Consider the following 20,443-nt stretch of genomic DNA (forward strand, 5'->3'; position numbering starts at 1 on the left):
TACTATACCATACACTCACTACTCAACACAGTAGTACTATACCATACACTCAACACAGTAGTACTATACCATACACTCACTACTCCCCACAGTAGTACTATACCATACACTCACTCCTCAACACAGTAGTACTATACCATACACTCACTACTCAACACAGTAGTACTATACCATACACTCCCCACAGTAGTACTATACCATACACTCTCTACTCAACACAGTAGTACTATACCATACACTCCCCACAGTAGTACTATACCATACACTCACTACTCAACACAGTAGTACTATTCCATACACTCACTACTCAACACAGTAGTACTATACCATACACTCACTACTCAACACAGTAGTACTATACCATACACTCACTACTCAACACAGTAGTACTATACCATACACTCACTACTCAACACAGTAGTACTATACCATACACTCACTACTCAACACAGTAGTATTATACCATACACTCCCCACAGTAGTACTATACCATACACTCACTAGTCAACACAGTAGTACTATACCATACACTCACTACTCAACACAGTAGTACTATACCATACACTCACTAGTCAACACAGTAGTACTATACCATACACTCACTACTCAACACAGTAGTACTATACCATACACTCACTACTCAACACAGTAGTACTATACCATACACTCACTACTCAACACACTAGTACTATACCATACACGCACTACTCAACACAGTAGTACTATACCATACACTCACTACTCAACACAGTAGTACTATACCATACACTCACTACTCAACACAGTAGTACTATACCATACACTCACTACTCAACACAGTAGTACTATACCATACACTCACTACTCAACACAGTAGTATTATACCATACACTCCCCACAGTAGTACTATACCATACACTCACTAGTCAACACAGTAGTACTATACCATACACTCACTACTCAACACAGTAGTACTATACCATACACTCACTACTCAACACAGTAGTACTATACCATACACTCACTACTCAACACACTAGTACTATACCATACACTCACTACTCAACACAGTAGTACTATACCATACACTCACTACTCAACACAGTAGTACTATACCATACACTCACTACTCAACACAGTAGTATTATACCATACACTCCCCACAGTAGTACTATACCATACACTCACTAGTCAACACAGTAGTACTATACCATACACTCACTACTCAACACAGTAGTACTATACCATACACTCACTACTCAACACAGTAGTACTATACCATACACTCACTACTCAACACACTAGTACTATACCATACACTCACTACTCAACACAGTAGTACTATACCATACACTCACTACTCAACACAGTAGTACTATACCATACACTCACTACTCAACACAGTAGTACTATATCATACACTCCCCAAAGTAGTACTATACCATACACTCACTACTCAACACAGTAGTACTATACCATACACTCACTACTCAACACAGTAGTACTATACCATACACTCCCCACAGTTGTACTATACCATACACTCACTACTCAACACAGTAGTACTATACCATACACTCACTACTCAACACAGTAGTACTATACCATACACTCCCCACAGTAGTACTATACCATACACTCACTACTCAACGCAGTAGTACTATACCATACACTCACTACTCAACACAGTAGTACTATACCATACACTCAACACAGTAGAACTATGCCATACACCCACTACTCAACACAGTAGTACTATACCATACACTCACTACTCAACACAGTAGTACTATACCATACACTCACTACTCAACACAGTAGTACTATACCATACACTCAACACAGTAGTACTATACCATACACTCACTACTCCCCACAGTAGTACTATACCATACACTCACTCCTCAACACAGTAGTACTATACCATACACTCACTACTCAACACAGTAGTACTATACCATACACTCCCCACAGTAGTACTATACCATACACTCTCTACTCAACACAGTAGTACTATACCATACACTCCCCACAGTAGTACTATACCATACACTCACTACTCAACACAGTAGTACTATTCCATACACTCACTACTCAACACAGTAGTACTATACCATACACTCCCCATAGTAGTACGATACCATACACTCACTACTCAACACAGTAGTACTATACCATACACTCACTACTCAACACAGTAGTACTATACCATACACTCACTACTCAACACAGTAGTACTATACCATACACTCACTACTCAAAACAGTAGTACTATACCATACACTCACTACTCAACACAGTAGTACTATACCATACACTCCCCATGGTAGTACTATACCATACACTCACTACTCAACACAGTAGTACTATACCATACACTCCCCACCGTAGTACTATACCATACACTCACTACTCAACACAGTAGTACTATACCATACACTCACTACTCAACACAGTAGTACTATACCATACACTCCCCATAGTAGTACTATACCATACACTCACTAGGCAACACAGTAGTACTATACCATACACTCACTACTCAACACTGTAGTACTATTCCACACACTCCCCACAGTAATACTATACCATACACTCTCTACTCAACACAGTAGTACTATACCATACACTCTCCACAGTAGTACTATACCATACAATCACTACTCAACACAGTAGTTCTATACCATACACTCTCCACAGTAGCACTATACCATACACTCACTACTCAACACAGTAGTACTATATCATACACTCGCTACTCAACACAGTAGTACTATACCATACACTCACCACTCAACACAGTAGTACTATACCATACACTCACTACTCAACACAGTAGTACTATACCATACACTCACTACTCAACACAGTAGTACTATACCATACACTCACTAGTCAACACAGTATTACTATACCATACACTCACTACTCAACACAGTAGTACTATACCAAACACGCACTACTCAACACAGTAGTACTATACCATACACTCACTACTCAACACAGTAGTACTATACCATACACTCACTACTCAACACAGTAGTACTATATTATACACTAATCACAGTAATACTATACCATACACACCCCACAGTAGTACTATACCATACACTCAATACTCAACACAGTAGTACTATACCATACACTCCCCACAGTAGTACTATACCATACACTAACCACAGTAGTACTATACCATTCACACCCCACAGTAGTACTATACCATACACTCACTACTCAACACAGTAGTACTATACCATACACTCACTACTCAACACAGTAGTACTATACCATACACTCACTACTCAACACAGTAGTACAATAGCATACACTCACTACTCAACACAGTAGTACTATACCATACACTCCCCATAGTAGTGCGATACCATATACTCACTACTCAACATAGTAGTACTATACCATACACTCCCCACAGTAGTACTATACCATACACTCACTACTCAACACAGTAGTACAATACCATATACTCACTACTCAACACAGTAGTACTATACCATACACTCCCCACAGTAGTACTATACCATACACTCCCCACAGTAGTACTATACCATACACTCACTACTCAACACAGTAGTACTATACCATACACTCCCCACAGTAGTACTATACCATACACTCACTACTCAACAAAGTAGTACTATACCATACACTCACTACTCAACACAGTAGTACTATACAATACACTCTCCACAGTAGTACTATACCATACACTCACTACTCAACACAGTAGTACTATACCATACACTCACTAGTCAACACATTAGTACTATACCATACACCACTACTCCCCACAGTAGTACTATACCATACACTCACTACTCAACACAGTAGTACTATACCATACACTCCCCACAGTAGTACTATACCATACACTCACTACTCCCCACAGTAGTACTATACCATACACTCACTACTCAACACAGTAGTACTATACCATTCACTCACTACTCAACACAGTAGTACTATACCATACACTCCCCACAGTAGTGCTATACCATACACTCACTACTCAACACAGTAGTACTATACCATACACTCACTACTCAACACAGTAGTACTATACCATACACTCACTACTCAACACACTAGTACTATACCATACACTCACTACTCAACACAGTAGTACTATACCATACACTCACTACTCCCCACAGTAGTACTATACCATACACTCACTACTCAACACAGTAGTACTATACCATACACTCACTACTCAACACAGTAGTACTATACCATACACTCACTACTCAACACAGTAGTACTATACCATACACTCCCCACAGTAGTACTATACCATACACTCACTAGTCAACACAGTAGTACTATACCATACACTCACTACTCAACACAGTAGTACTATACCATACACTCACTACTCAACACAGTAGTACTATACCATACACTCACTACTCAACACACTAGTACTATACCATACACTCACTACTCAACACAGTAGTACTATACCATACACTCACTACTCAACACAGTAGTACTATACCATACACGCACTACTCAACACAGTAGTACTATATCATACACTCCCCAAAGTAGTGCTATACCATACACTCACTACTCAACACAGTAGTACTATACCATACACTCACTACTCAACACAGTAGTACTATACCATACACTCCCCACAGTTGTACTATACCATACACTCACTACTCAACACAGTAGTACTATACCATACACTCACTACTCAACACAGTAGTACTATACCATACACTCCCCACAGTAGTACTATGCCATACACTCACTACTCAACACAGTAGTACTATACCATACACCCTCTACTCAACACAGTAGTACCATACCATACACTCCCCACAGTAGTACTATACCATACACTCCCCACAGTAATACTATACCATACACTCCCCACAGTAGTACTATACCATCACTCCCCACAGTAGTACTATACCATACACTCAATACTCAACACAGTAGTACTATACCCTACCCTCACTACTCAACACAGTAGTACTATACCATACACTCACTACTCAACACAGTAATACAATACACTCACTACTCAACACAGTAGTACTATACCATACACTCCCCACAGTAGTACTATACCATACACTCACTACTCAACACAGTAGTACTATACCATACACTCCCCACAGTAGTACTATACCATACACTCACTACTCAACACAGTAATACAATACACTCACTACTCAACACAGTAGTACTATACCATACACTCACTACTCAACACAGTAGTACTATACCATACACTCACTACTCAACACAGTAATACAATACAATACACTCACCACTCAACACAGTAGTACATTACCATACACTCACTACTCAACACAGTAGTACTATACCATACACTCAACACAGTAGAACTATGCCATACACCCACTACTCAACACAGTAGTACTATACCATACACTCACTACTCAACACAGTAGTACTATACCATACACTCACTACTCAACACAGTAGTACTATACCATACACTCAACACAGTAGTACTATACCATACACTCACTACTCCCCACAGTAGTACTATACCATACACTCACTCCTCAACACAGTAGTACTATACCATACACTCACTACTCAACACAGTAGTACTATACCATACACTCACTACTCAACACAGTAGTACTATACCATACACTCACTACTCAACACACTAGTACTATACCATACACTCACTACTCAACACAGTAGTACTATACCATACACTCACTACTCAACACAGTAGTACTATACCATACACTCACTACTCAACACAGTAGTACTATACCATACACTCACTACTCAACACAGTAGTACTATACCATACACTCACTACTCAACACAGTAGTATTATACCATACACTCCCCACAGTAGTACTATACCATACACTCACTAGTCAACACAGTAGTACTATACCATACACTCAACACAGTAGAACTATGCCATACACCCACTACTCAACACAGTAGTACTATACCATACACTCACTACTCAACACAGTAGTACCATACCATACACTCACTACTCAAAACAGTAGTACTATACCATACACTCACTACTCAACACAGTAGTACTATACCATACACTCCCCATGGTAGTACTATACCATACACTCACTACTCAACACAGTAGTACTATACCATACACTCCCCACCGTAGTACTATACCATACACTCACTACTCAACACAGTAGTACTATACCATTCACTCACTACTCAACACAGTAGTACTATACCATACACTCCCCACAGTAGTGCTATACCATACACTCACTACTCAACACAGTAGTACTATACCATACACTCACTAGTCAACACATTAGTACTATACCATACACCACTACTCCCCACAGTAGTACTATACCATACACTCACTACTCAACACAGTAGTACTATACCATACACTCCCCACAGTAGTACTATACCATACACTCACTACTCCCCACAGTAGTACTATACCATACACTCACTACTCAACACAGTAGTACTATACCATTCACTCACTACTCAACACAGTAGTACTATACCATACACTCCCCACAGTAGTGCTATACCATACACTCACTACTCAACACAGTAGTACTATACCATACACTCACTACTCAACACAGTAGTACTATACCATACACTCACTACTCAACACACTAGTACTATACCATACACTCACTACTCAACACAGTAGTACTATACCATACACTCACTACTCCCCACAGTAGTACTATACCATACACTCACTACTCAACACAGTAGTACTATACCATACACTCACTACTCAACACAGTAGTACTATACCATACACTCACTACTCAACACAGTAGTACTATACCATACACTCCCCACAGTAGTACTATACCATACACTCACTAGTCAACACAGTAGTACTATACCATACACTCACTACTCAACACAGTAGTACTATACCATACACTCACTACTCAACACAGTAGTACTATACCATACACTCACTACTCAACACACTAGTACTATACCATACACTCACTACTCAACACAGTAGTACTATACCATACACTCACTACTCAACACAGTAGTACTATACCATACACGCACTACTCAACACAGTAGTACTATATCATACACTCCCCAAAGTAGTGCTATACCATACACTCACTACTCAACACAGTAGTACTATACCATACACTCACTACTCAACACAGTAGTACTATACCATACACTCCCCACAGTAGTACTATACCATACACTCACTACTCAACACAGTAGTACTATACCATACACTCACTACTCAACACAGTAGTACTATACCATACACTCACTAGTCAACACAGTAGTACTATACCATACACTCACTACTCAACACAGTAGTACTATACCAAACACGCACTACTCAACACAGTAGTACTATACCATACACTCACAACTCAACACAGTAGTACTATACCATACACTCACTACTCAACACAGTAGTACTATACCATACACTAACCACAGTAGTACTATACCATACACACCCCACAGTAGTACTATACCATACACTCAATACTCAACACAGTAGTACTATACCATACACTCCCCACAGTAGTACTATACCATACACTAACCACAGTAGTACTATACCATTCACACCCCACAGTAGTACTATACCATACACTCACTACTCAACACAGTAGTACTATACCATACACTCACTACTCAACACAGTAGTAACTATACCATACACTCACTACTCAACACAGTAGTACAATAGCATACACTCACTACTCAACACAGTAGTACTATACCATACACTCCCCATAGTAGTGCGATACCATATACTCACTACTCAACATAGTAGTACTATACCATACACTCCCCACAGTAGTACTATACCATACACTCACTACTCAACACAGTAGTACAATACCATATACTCACTACTCAACACAGTAGTACTATACCATACACTCCCCACAGTAGTACTATACCATACACTCCCCACAGTAGTACTATACCATACACTCACTACTCAACACAGTAGTACTATACCATACACTCCCCACAGTAGTACTATACCATACACTCACTACTCAACAAAGTAGTACTATACCATACACTCACTACTCAACACAGTAGTACTATACAATACACTCTCCACAGTAGTACTATACCATACACTCACTACTCAACACAGTAGTACTATACCATACACTCACTAGTCAACACATTAGTACTATACCATACACGCACTACTCCCCACAGTAGTACTATACCATACACTCACTACTCAACACAGTAGTACTATACCATACACTCCCCACAGTAGTACTATACCATACACTCACTACTCCCCACAGTAGTACTATACCATACACTCACTACTCAACACAGTAGTACTATACCATTCACTCACTACTCAACACAGTAGTACTATACCATACACTCCCCACAGTAGTGCTATACCATACACTCACTACTCAACACAGTAGTACTATACCATACACTCACTACTCAACACAGTAGTACTATACCATACACTCACTACTCAACACACTAGTACTATACCATACACTCACTACTCAACACAGTAGTACTATACCATACACTCACTACTCCCCACAGTAGTACTATACCATACACTCACTACTCAACACAGTAGTACTATACCATACACTCACTACTCAACACAGTAGTACTATACCATACACTCACTACTCAACACAGTAGTACTATACCATACACTCCCCACAGTAGTACTATACCATACACTCACTAGTCAACACAGTAGTACTATACCATACACTCACTACTCAACACAGTAGTACTATACCATACACTCACTACTCAACACAGTAGTACTATACCATACACTCACTACTCAACACACTAGTACTATACCATACACTCACTACTCAACACAGTAGTACTATACCATACACTCACTACTCAACACAGTAGTACTATACCATACACGCACTACTCAACACAGTAGTACTATATCATACACTCCCCAAAGTAGTGCTATACCATACACTCACTACTCAACACAGTAGTACTATACCATACACTCACTACTCAACACAGTAGTACTATACCATACACTCCCCACAGTTGTACTATACCATACACTCACTACTCAACACAGTAGTACTATACCATACACTCACTACTCAACACAGTAGTACTATACCATACACTCCCCACAGTAGTACTATACCATACACTCACTACTCAACACAGTAGTACTATACCATACACCCTCTACTCAACACAGTAGTACCATACCATACACTCCCCACAGTAGTACTATACCATACACTCCCCACAGTAATACTATACCTTACACTCCCCACAGTAGTACTATACCATCACTCCCCACAGTAGTACTATACCATACACTCAATACTCAACACAGTAGTACTATACCCTACACTCACTACTCAACACAGTAGTACTATACCATACACTCACTACTCAACACAGTAATACAATACACTCACTACTCAACACAGTAGTACTATACCATACACTCCCCACAGTAGTACTATACCATACACTCACTACTCAACACAGTAGTACTATACCATACACTCCCCACAGTAGTACTATACCATACACTCACTACTCAACACAGTAATACATTACACTCACTACTCAACACAGTAGTACTATACCATACACTCACTACTCAACACAGTAGTACTATACCATACACTCACTACTCAACACAGTAATACAATACAATACACTCACCACTCAACACAGTAGTACATTACCATACACTCACTACTCAACACAGTAGTACTATACCACACACTCAACACAGTAGAACTATGCCATACACCCACTACTCAACACAGTAGTACTATACCATACACTCACTACTCAACACAGTAGTACTATACCATACACTCAACACAGTAGTACTATACCATACACTCACTACTCCCCACAGTAGTACTATACCATACACTCACTCCTCAACACAGTAGTACTATACCATACACTCACTACTCAACACAGTAGTACTATACCATACACTCACTACTCAACACAGTAGTACTATACCATACACTCACTACTCAACACAGTAGTATTATTCCATACACTCCCCACAGTAGTACTATACCATACACTCACTAGTCAACACAGTAGTACTATACCATACACTCACTACTCAACACAGTAGTACTATACCATACACTCACTACTCAACACAGTAGTACTATACCATACACTCACTACTCAACACAGTAGTACTATATCATACATTCCCCAAAGTAGTACTATACCATACACTCACTACTCAACACAGTAGTACTATACCATACACTCACTACTCAACACAGTAGTACTATACCATACACTCCCCACAGTTGTACCATACCATACACTCACTACTCAACACAGTAGTACTATACCATACACTCCCCACAGTAGTACTATACCATACACTCACTACTCAACACAGTAGTACTATACCATACACTCCCCACAGTAGTACTATACCATACACTCACTACTCAACACAGTAATACAATACACTCACTACTCAACACAGTAGTACTATACCATACACTCACTACTCAACACAGTAGTACTATACCATACACTCACTACTCAACACAGTAGTACTATACCATACACTCACTACTCAACACAGTAGTACTATACCATACACTCCCCACAGTAGTACTATACCATACACTCACTACTCAACACAGTAGTACTATACCATACACTCTCTACTCAACACAGTAGTACCATACCATACACTCCCCACAGTAGTACTATACCATACACTCCCCACAGTAATACTATACCATACACTCCCCACAGTAGTACTATACCATCACTCCCCACAGTAGTACTATACCATACACTCAATACTCAACACAGTAGTACTATACCCTACACTCACTACTCAACACAGTAGTACTATACCATACACTCACTACTCAACACAGTAATACAATACACTCACTACTCAACACAGTAGTACTATACCATACACTCCCCACAGTAGTACTATACCATACACTCACTACTCAACACAGTAGTACTATACCATACACTCCCCACAGTAGTACTATACCATACACTCACTACTCAACACAGTAATACAATACACTCACTACTCAACACAGTAGTACTATACCATACACTCACTACTCAACACAGTAGTACTATACCATACACTCACTACTCAACACAGTAATACAATACAATACACTCACCACTCAACACAGTAGTACTATACCATACACTCACTACTCAACACAGTAGTACTATACCATACACTCAACACAGTAGAACTATGCCATACACCCACTACTCAACACAGTAGTACTATACCATACACTCACTACTCAACACAGTAGTACTATACCATACACTCACTACTCAACACAGTAGTACTATACCATACACTCAACACAGTAGTACTATACCATACACTCACTACTCCCCACAGTAGTACTATACCATACACTCACTCCTCAACACAGTAGTACTATACCATACACTCACTACTCAACACAGTAGTACTATACCATACACTCCCCACAGTAGTACTATACCATACACTCTCTACTCAACACAGTAGTACTATACCATACACTCCCCACAGTAGTACTATACCATACACTCACTACTCAACACAGTAGTACTATTCCATACACTCACTACTCAACACAGTAGTACTATACCATACACTCCCCATAGTAGTACGATACCATACACTCACTACTCAACACAGTAGTACTATACCATACACTCACTACTCAACACAGTAGTACTATACCATACACTCACTACTCAACACAGTAGTACTTTACCATACACTCACTACTCTAAACAGTAGTACTATACCATACACTCACTACTCAACACAGTAGTACTATACCATACACTCCCCATAGTAGTACTATACCATACACTCACTACTCAACACAGTAGTACTATACCATACACTCCCCACCGTAGTACTATACCATACACTCACTACTCAACACAGTAGTACTATACCATACACTCACTACTCAAAAGAGTAGTACTATACCATACACTCCCCATAGTAGTACTATACCATACACTCACTAGGCAACACAGTAGTACTATACCATACACTCACTACTCAACACTGTAGTACTATTCCACACACTCCCCACAGTAATACAATACCATACACTCTCTACTCAACACAGTAGTACTATACCATACACTCTCCACAGTAGTACTATACCATACAATCACTACTCAACACAGTAGTTCTATACCATACACTCTCCACAGTAGCACTATACCATACACTCACTACTCAACACAGTAGTACTATATCATACACTCACTACTCAACACAGTAGTACTATACCATACACTCACTACTCAACACAGTAGTACTATACCATAAGCTTCACTACTCAACACAGTAGTACTATACCATACACTCACTACTCAACACAGTAGTACTATACCATACACTCACTAGTCAACACAGTAGTACTATACCATACACTCACTACTCAACACAGTAGTACTATACCATACACGCACTACTCAACACAGTAGTACTATACCATACACTCACTACTCAACACAGTAGTACTATACCATACACTCACTACTCAACACAGTAGTACTATACCATACACTAACCACAGTAGTACTATACCATACACACCCCACAGTAGTACTATACCATACACTCAATACTCAACACAGTAGTACTATACCATACACTCCCCACAGTAGTACTATACCATACACTAACCACAGTAGTACTATACCATTCACACCCCACAGTAGTACTATACCATACACTCACTACTCAACACAGTAGTACTATACCATACAATCCCCACAGTAGTACTATACCATACAATCACTACTCCCCACAGTAGTACTATACCATACACTCACTACTCAACACAGTAGTACTATACCATACACTCACTACTCAACACAGTAGTACTATACCATACACTCACTACTCAACACAGTAGTACTATACCATACACTCACTACTAAACACACTAGTACTATACCATACACTCACTACTCAACACAGTAGTACTATACCATACACTCAACACTGTAGTACTATACCATACACTCACTACTCCCCACAGTAGTACTATACCATACACTCACTCCTCAACACAGTAGTACTATACCATACACTCACTACTCAACACAGTAGTACTATACCATACACTCACTACTCAACACAGTAGTACTATACCATACACTCACTACTCAACACACTAGTACTATACCATACACTCACTACTCAACACAGTAGTACTATACCATACACTCACTACTCAACACAGTAGTACTATACCATACACTCACTACTCAACACAGTAGTACTATACCATACACTCACTACTCAACACAGTAGTACTATACCATACACTCACTACTCAACACAGTAGTATTATACCATACACTCCCCACAGTAGTACTATACCATACACTCACTAGTCAACACAGTAGTACTATACCATACACTCACTACTCAACACAGTAGTACTATACCATACACTCACTACTCAACACAGTAGTACTATACCATACACTCACTACTCAACACACTAGTACTATACCATACACTCACTACTCAACACAGTAGTACTATACCATACACTCACTACTCAACACAGTAGTACTATACCATACACTCACTACTCAACACAGTAGTATTATACCATACACTCCCCACAGTAGTACTATACCATACACTCACTAGTCAACACAGTAGTACTATACCATACACTCACTACTCAACACAGTAGTACTATACCATACACTCACTACTCAACACAGTAGTACTATACCATACACTCACTACTCAACACAGTAGTACTATATCATACATTCCCCAAAGTAGTACTATACCATACACTCACTACTCAACACAGTAGTACTATACCATACACTCACTACTCAACACAGTAGTACTATACCATACACTCCCCACAGTTGTACCATACCATACACTCACTACTCAACACAGTAGTACTATACCATACACTCACTACTCAACACAGTAGTACTATACCATACACTCCCCACAGTAGTACTATACCATACACTCACTACTCAACACAGTAGTACTATACCATACACTCTCTACTCAACACAGTAGTACCATACCATACACTCCCCACAGTAGTACTATACCATACACTCCCAACAGTAGTACTATACCATACACTCCCCACAGTAGTACTATACCATCACTCCCCACAGTAGTACTATACCATACACTCAATACTCAACACAGTAGTACTATACCCTACACTCACTACTCAACACAGTAGTACTATACCATACACTCACTACTCAACACAGTAATACAATACACTCACTACTCAACACAGTAGTACTATACCATACACTCCCCACAGTAGTACTATACCATACACTCACTACTCAACACAGTAGTACTATACCATACACTCCCCACAGTAGTACTATACCATACACTCACTACTCAACACAGTAATACAATACACTCACTACTCAACACAGTAGTACTATACCATACACTCACTCCTCAACACAGTAGTACTATACCATACACTCACTACTCAACACAGTAATACAATACAATACACTCACCACTCAACACAGTAGTACTATACCATACACTCACTACTCAACACAGTAGTACTATACCATACACTCAACACAGTAGAACTATGCCATACACCCACTACTCAACACAGTAGTACTATACCATACACTCAACACAGTAGTACTATACCATACACTCACTACTCCCCACAGTAGTACTATACCATACACTCACTCCTCAACACAGTAGTACTATACCATACACTCACTACTCAACACAGTAGTACTATACCATACACTCAACACACAGTAGTACTATACCATACACTCTCTACTCAACACAGTAGTACTATACCATACACTCCCCACAGTAGTACTATACCATACACTCACTACTCAACACAGTAGTACTATTCCATACACTCACTACTCAACACAGTAGTACTATACCATACACTCCCCATAGTAGTACGATACCATACACTCACTACTCAACACAGTAGTACTATACCATACACTCACTACTCAACACAGTAGTACTATACCATACACTCACTACTCAACACAGTAGTACTATACCATACACTCACTACTCAAAACAGTAGTACTATACCATACACTCACTACTCAACACAGTAGTACTATACCATACACTCCCCATAGTAGTACTATACCATACACTCACTACTCAACATAGTAGTACTATACCATACACTCCCCACCGTAGTACTATACCATACACTCACTACTCAACCCAGTAGTACTATACCATACACTCACTACTCAAAACAGTAGTTCTATACCATACACTCCCCATAGTAGTACTATACCATACACTCACTAGGCAACACAGTAGTACTATACCATACACTCACTACTCAACACTGTAGTACTATTCCACACACTCCCCACAGTAATACAATACCATACACTCTCTACTCAACACAGTAGTACTATACCATACACTCTCCACAGTAGTACTATACCATACAATCACTACTCAACACAGTAGTTCTATACCATACACTCTCCACAGTAGCACTATACCATACACTCACTACTCAACACAGTAGTACTATATCATACACTCACTACTCAACACAGTAGTACTATACCATACACTCACTACTCAACACAGTAGTACTATACCATACACTCACTACTCAACACAGTAGTACTATACCATACACTCATTACTCAACACAGTAGTACTATACCATACACTCACTAGTCAACACAGTAGTACTATACCATACACTCACTACTCAACACAGTAGTACTATACCATACACGCACTACTCAACACAGTAGTACTATACCATACACTCACTACTCAACACAGTAGTACTATACCATACACTCCCCACAGTTGTACCATACCATACACTCACTACTCAACACAGTAGTACTATACCATACACTCCCCACAGTAGTACTATACCATACACTCACTACTCAACACAGTAGTACTATACCATACACTCCCCACAGTAGTACTATACCATACACTCACTACTCAACACAGTAATACAATACACTCACTACTCAACACAGTAGTACTATACCATACACTCACTACTCAACACAGTAGTACTATACCATACACTCACTACTCAACACAGTAGTACTATACCATACACTCACTACTCAACACAGTAGTACTATACCATACACTCCCCACAGTAGTACTATACCATACACTCACTACTCAACACAGTAGTACTATACCATACACTCTCTACTCAACACAGTAGTACCATACCATACACTCCCCACAGTAGTACTATACCATACACTCCCCACAGTAATACTATACCATACACTCCCCACAGTAGTACTATACCATCACTCCCCACAGTAGTACTATACCATACACTCAATACTCAACACAGTAGTACTATACCCTACACTCACTACTCAACACAGTAGTACTATACCATACACTCACTACTCAACACAGTAATACAATACACTCACTACTCAACACAGTAGTACTATACCATACACTCCCCACAGTAGTACTATACCATACACTCACTACTCAACACAGTAGTACTATACCATACACTCCCCACAGTAGTACTATACCATACACTCACTACTCAACACAGTAATACAATACACTCACTACTCAACACAGTAGTACTATACCATACACTCACTACTCAACACAGTAGTACTATACCATACACTCACTACTCAACACAGTAATACAATACAATACACTCACCACTCAACACAGTAGTACTATACCATACACTCACTACTCAACACAGTAGTACTATACCATACACTCAACACAGTAGAACTATGCCATACACCCACTACTCAACACAGTAGTACTATACCATACACTCACTACTCAACACAGTAGTACTATACCATACACTCACTACTCAACACAGTAGTACTATACCATACACTCAACACAGTAGTACTATACCATACACTCACTACTCCCCACAGTAGTACTATACCATACACTCACTCCTCAACACAGTAGTACTATACCATACACTCACTACTCAACACAGTAGTACTATACCATACACTCCCCACAGTAGTACTATACCATACACTCTCTACTCAACACAGTAGTACTATACCATACACTCCCCACAGTAGTACTATACCATACACTCACTACTCAAAACAGTAGTACTATTCCATACACTCACTACTCAACACAGTAGTACTATACCATACACTCCCCATAGTAGTACGATACCATACACTCACTACTCAACACAGTAGTACTATACCATACACTCACTACTCAACACAGTAGTACTATACCATACACTCACTACTCAACACAGTAGTACTATACCATACACTCACTACTCAAAACAGTAGTACTATACCATACACTCACTACTCAACACAGTAGTACTATACCATACACTCCCCATAGTAGTACTATACCATACACTCACTACTCAACACAGTAGTACTATACCATACACTCCCCACCGTAGTACTATACCATACACTCACTACTCAACACAGTAGTACTATACCATACACTCACTACTCAAAACAGTAGTACTATACCATACACTCCCCATAGTAGTACTATACCATACACTCACTAGGCAACACAGTAGTACTATACCATACACTCACTACTCAACACTGTAGTACTATTCCACACACTCCCCACAGTAATACAATACCATACACTCTCTACTCAACACAGTAGTACTATACCATACACTCTCCACAGTAGTACTATACCATACAATCACTACTCAACACAGTAGTTCTATACCATACACTCTCCACAGTAGCACTATACCATACACTCACTACTCAAAACAGTAGTACTATACCATACACTCCCCATAGTAGTACTATACCATACACTCACTAGGCAACACAGTAGTACTATACCATACACTCACTACTCAACACTGTAGTACTATTCCACACACTCCCCACAGTAATACAATACCATACACTCTCTACTCAACACAGTAGTACTATACCATACACTCTCCACAGTAGTACTATACCATACACTCACTACTCAACACAGTAGTACTATACCATACACTCCCCACAGTAGTACTATACCATACACTCACTACTCAACACAGTAGTACTATACCATACACTCTCTACTCAACACAGTAGTACCATACCATACACTCCCCACAGTAGTACTATACCATACACTCCCCACAGTAATACTATACCATACACTCCCCACAGTAGTACTATACCATCACTCCCCACAGTAGTACTATACCATACACTCAATACTCAACACAGTAGTACTATACCCTACACTCACTACTCAACACAGTAGTACTATACCATACACTCACTACTCAACACAGTAATACAATACACTCACTACTCAACACAGTAGTACTATACCATACACTCCCCACAGTAGTACTATACCATACACTCACTACTCAACACAGTAGTACTATACCATACACTCCCCACAGTAGTACTATACCATACACTCACTACTCAACACAGTAATACAATACACTCACTACTCAACACAGTAGTACTATACCATACACTCACTACTCAACACAGTAGTACTATACCATACACTCACTACTCAACACAGTAATACAATACAATACACTCACCACTCAACACAGTAGTACTATACCATACACTCACTACTCAACACAGTAGTACTATACCATACACTCAACACAGTAGAACTATGCCATACACCCACTACTCAACACAGTAGTACTATACCATACACTCACTACTCAACACAGTAGTACTATACCATACACTCACTACTCAACACAGTAGTACTATACCATACACTCAACACAGTAGTACTATACCATACACTCACTACTCCCCACAGTAGTACTATACCATACACTCACTCCTCAACACAGTAGTACTATACCATACACTCACTACTCAACACAGTAGTACTATACCATACACTCCCCACAGTAGTACTATACCATACACTCTCTACTCAACACAGTAGTACTATACCATACACTCCCCACAGTAGTACTATACCATACACTCACTACTCAACACAGTAGTACTATTCCATACACTCACTACTCAACACAGTAGTACTATACCATACACTCCCCATAGTAGTACGATACCATACACTCACTACTCAACACAGTAGTACTATACCATACACTCACTACTCAACACAGTAGTACTATACCATACACTCACTACTCAACACAGTAGTACTATACCATACACTCACTACTCAAAACAGTAGTACTATACCATACACTCACTACTCAACACAGTAGTACTATACCATACACTCCCCATAGTAGTACTATACCATACACTCACTACTCAACATAGTAGTACTATACCATACACTCCCCACCGTAGTACTATACCATACACTCACTACTCAACCCAGTAGTACTATACCATACACTCACTACTCAAAACAGTAGTTCTATACCATACACTCCCCATAGTAGTACTATACCATACACTCACTAGGCAACACAGTAGTACTATACCATACACTCACTACTCAACACTGTAGTACTATTCCACACACTCCCCACAGTAATACAATACCATACACTCTCTACTCAACACAGTAGTACTATACCATACACTCTCCACAGTAGTACTATACCATACAATCACTACTCAACACAGTAGTTCTATACCATACACTCTCCACAGTAGCACTATACCATACACTCACTACTCAACACAGTAGTACTATATCATACACTCACTACTCAACACAGTAGTACTATACCATACACTCACTACTCAACACAGTAGTACTATACCATACACTCACTACTCAACACAGTAGTACTATACCATACACTCATTACTCAACACAGTAGTACTATACCATACACTCACTAGTCAACACAGTAGTACTATACCATACACTCACTACTCAACACAGTAGTACTATACCATACACGCACTACTCAACACAGTAGTACTATACCATACACTCACTACTCAACACAGTAGTACTATACCATACACTCCCCACAGTTGTACCATACCATACACTCACTACTCAACACAGTAGTACTATACCATACACTCCCCACAGTAGTACTATACCATACACTCACTACTCAACACAGTAGTACTATACCATACACTCCCCACAGTAGTACTATACCATACACTCACTACTCAACACAGTAATACAATACACTCACTACTCAACACAGTAGTACTATACCATACACTCACTACTCAACACAGTAGTACTATACCATACACTCACTACTCAACACAGTAGTACTATACCATACACTCACTACTCAACACAGTAGTACTATACCATACACTCCCCACAGTAGTACTATACCATACACTCACTACTCAACACAGTAGTACTATACCATACACTCTCTACTCAACACAGTAGTACCATACCATACACTCCCCACAGTAGTACTATACCATACAC

This window comes from Salvelinus fontinalis, unplaced genomic scaffold (genome assembly GCF_029448725.1).
Source record: "Salvelinus fontinalis isolate EN_2023a unplaced genomic scaffold, ASM2944872v1 scaffold_0001, whole genome shotgun sequence".
NCBI lineage: Eukaryota > Metazoa > Chordata > Actinopteri > Salmoniformes > Salmonidae > Salvelinus > Salvelinus fontinalis.